We start from the raw sequence: 9238 nt of genomic DNA, 5'->3' as shown, positions 1-9238 counted from the left end.
CTTATCGAGATGCTCGAGTCCTCTCACTGAATAGAACTTTTATGAAACCTGTTTCTAGCTGTATGTTTCCAAAGTACTTGATTTTTAGTAATTGGGTTATATCAAATAAATGTTTTGTATGATGTTCTTGTATCCTCTTGTATGCACTTATATGCTCGTGTAAGCTATGTGTACTTTATATGCAATTTGATGCTTTCTCTGTGCGAAGGTGAAGTCATGTTATGTTTGCCTCTTGGAATAAATGTGATTGAGATGGAACTAATATCTCAAAATGATTTTGGATAGTTAAGAAAAGATTGTCGCTTTTGTCTTTATATGTATATTTTATGCATCTTGTGTGCCCAAGATGTCATTACGTTAGCGATAGAATGAATATATGTCATACTGCACAAATTCCACTCTTTTGCTAGATTTGCATTGTTAGTCTTCCTTGTGCTAGGTTGGGTATTTTTCGTGTCATGAAAGAGTTTGGGGAATTGTAAATACTTCAAGGTAGAGTGGAAACACTTTCCAACGGTGTTCTCGCCCGTGGTATGTTCGAGGGAGGCATATGTCGGAAGTTTCCGTCATGGTGGTCTTCATGATTTCTTCATAAGCATTCAATGGCCTATTGTAAAAAAAAAGGAATATGTTTCCTTATGTTCTTGTATTGTTAAAAGCTTATGTACTAAAACTTTATGTCGAATTTGATTCCATGTCTTTATTCTTTTGTATTTGGGTATGTTGCTTAATTAATAATTAATTATATGTAACTTATGGCTTTTTATCATAATAATATGGAGGTCTTTACACTATAATTGTTACACAAATCATAGCATTTCAAAGATCATGTATAGAAAAAGAGAAGCAATGATATAATCATAAAGAAAGATAAGTAAACCATAAATCTAAACAATATGAGGATTTTAAAAGAGTTAGCTTTTTTAAATTAAAAAATCCTATCTAAGCTAGGATTTCACCCAAAATTGGGAGATTGCTAGAATGAAGCATCGAGTTTCTTTTTTCTATCTTGCTCAATCATAAGAGCCACAAGCTCTCCCACTATAGGCTTCTTCGCAAGAACAGAGTAGCCAGATAGACTTCTAAAAATCATGCCACATCTTGTCGCATGAGACCTATAGAGCTTATGAATAAGAACATAGCACGTTAACTAGGGGTACTAAGTATAGGTCATGTCCCATCTAGTAGGTAATATATTGTAAATTATGATCACCCGTAGTAAGTGAATATAGTGAAATATATAAAGGCATAAGGAAAGATAGAATAGATTAAAGGAGACACATAATATGAATGTATGAGGTGATATGGTGCATATAATATGCTAAATGAATACAATCAATACGATTAATTTTGGGTTTCAATCATGTGTTGTGTATGTTCTTTATTTTTTGTTAACTAAGCAATCAATTGTTTGGATCTAATTCCCTTTCTTTCTTAATAGGACTAAGTTCAGGGTGTAAAACTACAACATTAGAAATTCATTGGGGCTTACAACTCTAGTCTGTGTCCCCAAATTTTTTGCTAACATTTCCCATCTCGAAAATGAAACTTCATACACAGATTCAATTCATTATCATCTAAAGATATGATTTGCATGCCAGTATTAAAATCTCCTTCCATCAAATCTTTGTAACAAGAGGCTCTACTTGGTAGTTGCAATTCTAGAAGCTTAAAAATTGTTGTGAGTGTCTTATGTAAAGAGACAAGAAAAAATAATTGTGACTACCTTCAAACTCTATCTCATCATCTCCTATCGTAGCTTGATAGAAATTCAATCTTTGATCCTTTCAACAAATAGAAGAAGCTCACAAATGGCTCTAGAAGTGTCTCTAAAAATGCCACAACCATCTTGAAAAATAGGATTCTAAATAGTGACTATTGATTGTCCACTCTACTTATATCATTTACCTCCCCCAATCCTTCTTGAATTAATATTGAAACATGTGGCTTGTAAAGAGCAGCATGTAGAATGCATAGCCTCACTAAAAATATACATGACACGAAGCTAAGATGCAAGGGCTTATAGGACCTTAGTATTACTGACATTTACAAATCAACAAATATGGTGGAAACAAGTGAGTTCACAAAATTTGACCTATTATTATTATTATATAATAATATATAATGTGATAATTAGGAATTTGTTTTACTAATTTATTTGTCATGTAAGCATAATTATATATACTAAAATAATTGAGACACTTCACAATTGGTTAATGTTGATGAGATCTATTATAATGATTTTAGTTTTAATGCAATTCATATAGAGAGGGATTTATGTTTAGGTTCTAATGAACAATTTTTTTCATAGTGAAATGAGGAAATAAAGTCACAAGGGTTTTAATGGGAGTAATAGAAGTCATTTCTTATGTGATATTTATGGTGGAGAAGTTTTTCACATGGTTGGTTTCCTTGAAGTTCAAACACAATTTGAATATGGAAAGTTCATTCAAGTAAAGCTTCCTAATATGCATGAGATTGGTCAAATATGTTGGCACCCTTCAATCTCTTTAGTGGTAATATAAATCCATATAATGTGTGAGGCCTCGTATACTAATATTACATAAAAAATTTAATATTATTATTAAACAATTTTAATACCATTATGTTGAGTAATCATCATAATCAATAATACATATTATTTAAATCTTATTTAATATTCCATAATAACTTGCAAATTAATTTAAGATTACTTTATAATTAAAGTTATAATCTATCTCTCTTTTCTATCCATACATCTCTCTCTTTCTATCTCTATCTCTCCCTCTCCCTATCACACCCTCCTTTTGTCTCTCTACTCTTTCCCTCTCTCTCTCCCTTTCTCCCTCCCTCTCTATTTATCTACATATCTATCTCCCTCTATATCTCTCTCTCTCTCTCTCTCTCTCACATATATAGACAAAACAAACACAAACTCCCTATTTCACCCTCCCTATCTCCATCTTTATCTCCATCTCCATCGCTATTTATATCTCTCTATATCCCCCTCCCCTCCCACCCTCTTTTTCCTTCTTTCTATATTACTTGTCTTTTTCACCTTCTTTCTCTCTTACTCTTGCCCCCTCTATCTCTATCCCTATCTCCTTATCTCCCTCTCTCTCCATCTCTAACTCATTATCTCTACATATCTCTTATTTTCTCTCATGTACATTGTATCTTTATCTCTATTTCTCTCTCCCTCTCACTCCTCTCTATCTCTTTCTACCCATATCTTTTTCTACCTCTATCTCTCTATCTCTCTAGGTCTCCATCTTTAAATATCTACTTATCTCCCTCTTCCTCTCAATTTATCTTCATCTTTACCTCTATCTTCCTCTCTCCCCCTCTATCTCTAGACATGTCTCCTCTCTCTCTCTCTCTCTCTCTCTCTCTCTCTCTCTCTCTCTCTCTCTCACACACACACACACACACACACACACACACACACATCCTTCTCTCATCTCTTTATCTTTCTCCCTCTCCTCCCTCTTCCTCTCTATCTTTATCTCCTTCCCCCCCCCCCCCCCCCCCCTCTCTCTCTCTCTCTCTCTCTCTCTCTCTTCCCTATTGCAAACCTAACATGACCTTGTTGGTAATGAAGCCCAATTATCTTCTAGATGCATAGTTGATTTGAAGCTATCAGTTCTCTATTGAGACCTTTCTTGCACAAACAACATCAATTGATAAATAACCTACCAATTGACCTAATGTACTATACAAATGTATGTTAAAAAAAGTTTAAAATTTTGCCTAATTGACCTTCCACATTGTTAGCACATGCAAATTTTGCACATTTGTAGCGTATTATGTGTTGGCAATTGTTGTAATTGATGACTATATGTTATCAATAATGTTAACCCTTAGCCTGTGTGTTGTCATTGATGATATATTGACTGTTGAGTTGTGTGTTGAATTGTGGATAAATTATTCGCAAATATTGTGATTATATAGAATGCAGATAGATGATATTCTTGGTTGTGGATGTCCACCATCTTGGTATTTGATGTCTACACTTGGTATGTATTAGTACTTATGATGATTCAATGATAGCGTTGATGTTTATGTTTGGATGTTATGTCTAGATGTCGATGATATCATATTAAGATTAGGATTAGAAGCATTGAGATGAGAATTAGAAGTATTAAGATGAGGATTAGAAGCATGATGAAGTGATGTGTTGTTGATGGTCTCATGCATACTACAAGATGTTGTACTATCTTTCTTGATGCTCCTGAGTGAGTGAATGATGATACAAGGATATTCGAATTGGTGCAAGTTGACGAAGAGTATCAATGCGAGAAAGTATGTTGAAAGTTAGCCTGTAAGAATTCTTTGGATTCCTCCACATTTGGTGCTATGATCTTGTGGTTTAAGATTTAATGTTTATGCTCTATGGATGTTGTACTCTTATCTTTTCAGGGCCCTGTTGTTGCAACTGTTATTTTAGGTAAATGTAGTAATTTGGTAGTTTGGTGGGTTGTTAAGACTAGTCTAGAGAATGCTTGGCATTGATGTTATTGTTGCTACAACTTGAAGGACATGCTTATAATGTTTGTGTAGTGTCTCATTTTTTTTATTTCAAGTGATGAAGTGTTCTACAAGTGTGTCTATCAATGTCTTAACTCATAATTATGTTTCCTCGCATTCTGGTAACAATCTTATCTTAGCTTGATAGTATGAAATATGTATCTACAAGTGTTGATGAATGTTCAAATAATGTCTCTATGTGGTTTGCATGATGTTGGTTGATTTGTTTGGTGTTGCATTGTGTCTAGTGTTGGATTTCAAAGTGACTTGCAATTCTTTGGCTGATAGGCATTGTTCTTTTGCTTGCGTTTTGATTCTAGAGGCTTGTGCCAATATTGGAGGTTGTGTTGAGTTGCATTTGGGTCTTGCTATTCCTTGGGGGGATCCATATTAAGTGAATTCATTTGGAAGATGTGTTTTTGGGCTGATTGGTTATGTGCTACAAATTTCTTCTACACGTTACCCTATTGCTAACATCAAAGGATGTGCACTACTGTGGTTGATGCTTGGGGACAATTTGAATGATGTGTTAAGTTTTATTAGGTCCTCTCTATCTCTTGGATTGGACCATTTCAATTGCAATTGTGTTTTTAGGCTGACCTATTGAGTTTACTGCTTGTCCCTATTTGGCCAACCTAATTTCGGTGTTTTGATTTCTTGTGGATGGTATATATAAAAGATCAAATCAATTGCAAGAAGTGTGGATGTGAGTGGATTGAGGAAGATGTGAATTTGAGGCAATGGAAGTGTGTGGTGAAATTTTTGGAGCTAAATTGCCAAATGGTTGCCTGAGACGACGAGTCAAGAGCAACTACAATCAAGGGAGATTGTTGGATGCAGTTGTAGCATCATAAATTGTAACCGATACAATTTACACCTCATTTTTGTGCTCCTACTTTACATTGTTCCATTTTCATTCCCCCCAAGGCTCATTTAGGCCCCATTTTACTCCAACCTTGACATCACCTATTGACACCATTAGGTGGCCCCCATCTTGAAGGTTGTCCTCTCCTATTTCCTAATTAGTTGGTCCCATTTTTTAAGGACCAAGACATAGAGTGCCTTGGTCATGGACTAGGGCACCCCAAAATGCCTCAATCCCCCTTAAACAGACCCAATTTGAAATGGGTAGAGAAAGCCCCCAATGGAATTTGGTCCACATGGCTACACTTGACTATTGGAGGTCGGCCTAATCAGTAATTTACCTAGGAAACCCTACATAAAGACATCCTATCAATTCATTTTAGATCCACTATCTATCCATAATATCAGTGCAACCATTATCATCAATCATTTTCAGAGATTCAAAACAACATTTCATCTTTCAAGCATTATGGAGAAAAGTTACATCAATATTCATACAAGCATGCGTGTTTAGGTCTTCTAAGCTCATGTGTTTGTCATGCCATTGCATTTGACACTTGTGATTACATTCAAAGAGAATTGCATAATCAATCCTTCCATCTATAATTGCAAATATGAGGTATATCTCCTAACATTTACTTCAATATTTACATTATTCAATTCAAGGTTAATTCCTAAACTGGGGTTTGACCTAAGGAAAACTCTTATCCACAAACCTATTTCATTTCTTTTTGTGTCCAGGGAACATGCTTAGGAGTTGTACTTAGGGAACAGGTTCAACTTTTGACAAAGCAAAATTCAGAGGACCAGGGAAAATTTGTACTACGTGGTCCAAAAAAAATTAGAACAAACTTCTAGGAACAAATTCTAAACATCTTCTTTCACCTAGATCTCAATTTGTGGTTTTGTGGGATATCTATAGTAGTTTGTTTTTATCAATCTACTTCAATTATTCATTGTTTTACTATAATTTCACAATTATCATCCAATTTCAACTAAGAAAGAGGGCAACAAATAAATAACCAATGAATCTAATCAAAATTCCAACCCTTTTCATATTTGGATTATGGCTAGATCTTTTAGATTCATCCCTCTTTCAATGTAGTGGTCCCTAAGGTTAAATTAGTGGTTTTATTATCTTAATTGGTGAAATCCTGGTTTTACCACCATTACAATATTAATGCTAAAGGCTTGTTCATTGTAAATCATATTTTCATGTATTCTCCTTGGAGATAGTGAGTCTCCCCATCAAGTCCTTTGTATCTTTCCCTAAGGAAATGAACCTCAACCTACAAGTCCTTCTAGGAAAAATAAGATTCCTTGGACAATGAGTCCTAAAACAAGCATTGCAATAATTGTTCATATAGCATGAGTTAACTCTCACCATGGTTTTTCCCTTCTTGGGTTCTCCACATAAACCTAGTGTTCTCTTGTGCATGTGTGTTCATTTCTTTATCTTTCATTGTTTCTTATCAGATTAAGATCATGGAATTTGAATTGTGCTATAAGGTTTTAAGTTTTATTCAAAGACTGATTCACCCCCCCTTAGTCTTCAGGTGTGTTCAACAATTGATATCAGAGCTAAGTTCCTCTGAGAATGTTTAACCGCACTTAGTAAAGGTCTAAGATTGCACAAGATGGATCACACAAGGCACCTAAGTTTGATGGAACAAACTACATCTTTTAGAAAGTTAGAATGGAAGGTTATTTGACCTCTTTAGGGGTTGGAGTTCGAAACTCAATCAGAGATGGTTATACACATGCCCCCACTCTTGCATATGCAATTGTTATCAAGTGTTATGAGAATAGTGGCAAAACAAGAAATCCGATCATGAGTGGGTTAGCTAATTCAGAACTTGTGAAGGTGATGCACTGTGGTACAACCAAAGAGATGTGGGAAAAAATGAACATCTGTGAAGGACATGATAAAGTAAAACAAATTAATTTGTACAATCTCAAGGGAAATTTTGAGAATTTGAAGATGTATGATGATGAAGATATTGCTAGCTATATGCTCCAGGTTGATGAGGTTGTAACTAACATTAGGGGTCTAGGTGTTGAATTGAAAGAAGACGAAGTTGTGAAAAAGGTATGTAGATATCTTCCTAAATATTCTAGTCATAAGGTGTTTGCTATTGAGGAAATTAAGGAACTAAATAAATTTCCAATGGATCAACTATATGGTGCTATGACTGATTTTGAGATGAGAGAGTTTGGTAAAAATGCTCCTAAAAGAGAAGTTGTATTTAAAGTTAGTAAAAAGAAAGAAGATGAATGTGCTGATCAACTTGATGGCTTTGATGAAGTTGAAGTAAAGTTTGTGAGAAGATTCAAGAAAGACACTGACAAATACAAAGATAAGTTACCTTTCAAATGTTTTAATTGTGGAAGAATTGGTCATTTTTCTTCTAAATGTATGTTCAAAGACGAAAACAATAAGAGTGGAGAAGACAAATAAAAGAGAGAAGTCTAAAGGAAGTCTTTATTCCAAAGTTTCTATTCATCTAAAGATGAGAATTTTAATGACCCAAATGATGAAACACTATGTATGACTCTGAAATTTGATGAGAAAGTGAGTAATGTTGAAAAACATAAGAAGTCTAATACTCTACAAATTGATAAAAACAATAAAAATTAAATGATTATATGGACTACCTTTCATGTTAAAGAGGAACCAAATGCTTGGGTGATTGACAGTGGATGTTCCAATTACATGAACTGTAATAGAGGAAAGTTTATCAATCTTAAGATGTGGAATGGTGGATCAATTAAGTTTGGTGGTGAAGATTTTACACAAATATATGGAAAAGGAATGATGACAATTGATGAAAGAACACAGAGGATGTTCTCTATGTTAAAGGACTCAAACATAATCTTCTCAGTGTTAGTCTGATGTGCAACAAAGGATGTAAACTCACATTTCATGACAATGGTTGTAAAAATAGAAAGGAAGCTCAGGAAGACTAGTTGTAAAAGGAACAAGAACTAATGGAAATGTTTATCATATTAAAGAGGCTAAAAAAAGAAGTTGTCTAATGGCACATACCAACAAATGTTGGGTATGGCACAAGAGGATGGGTCATGCCAACTTTTATAACATTGTGAAGATCATCTCTATACATGCAGTGAGAGATATACCAAAGATCATCAAACCTACAAACACCTTATGCAAGAAATTCCAAATGGGAAAGCAAATGAGGACATGATTCATGAATAATGAGTATTCTACTACAAGACCTTTGGAGCTGATACATACCGATCTATGTGGACCAACTAGGACAAAATGACACAATGGTGAAAGGTACTTAATGTTTCTTATTGATGATTATTCTAGAATGACATGGGTTACATTTTTTAGAGAAAAATAAGAAGCTCTAGATAAGTTCAAAGCCTTTAAATCTATGGTTGAGAATTAGATAGATGCTAAGATCAAATTTCTAAGATATGATAAAGGTGGTGAATTTATTGCAAATAAATTTAAATTTTTTTGTGAAGATAATGGTATTAGGAGACATTTGTCTACTCCTAGGCTCGCTCAACAAAATGGGGTAGTAGAAAGAAAGAATAGAATATTCCAAAAAATGACAAGAACAAAGTTAAATTATGTTTATCTACCTGATGTGTATCAGAAAGAAGCAATACATACTTTTGTCTATATTCTAAATAGGGTGCAATTGAGGGTCAACGATTCCAAGACCCCTTATGAGCTGTGGTATGGAAGATCTACAACAATCAAGTATTTTAAAAAATTTGGCAAGAAATGTTACATTAGAAGAGATGAAGAAGACCTTGGAAATTTTGACTCAAGAAGTGATGAAGGGATCTTCCTTGGCTACTCAACAAGAAGAAAGACCTACAAATGTTACAA

This window comes from Cryptomeria japonica, chromosome 4 (assembly GCF_030272615.1).
Source record: "Cryptomeria japonica chromosome 4, Sugi_1.0, whole genome shotgun sequence".
NCBI lineage: Eukaryota > Viridiplantae > Streptophyta > Pinopsida > Cupressales > Cupressaceae > Cryptomeria > Cryptomeria japonica.
Note: the sequence above shows the minus strand (reverse complement) of the source record.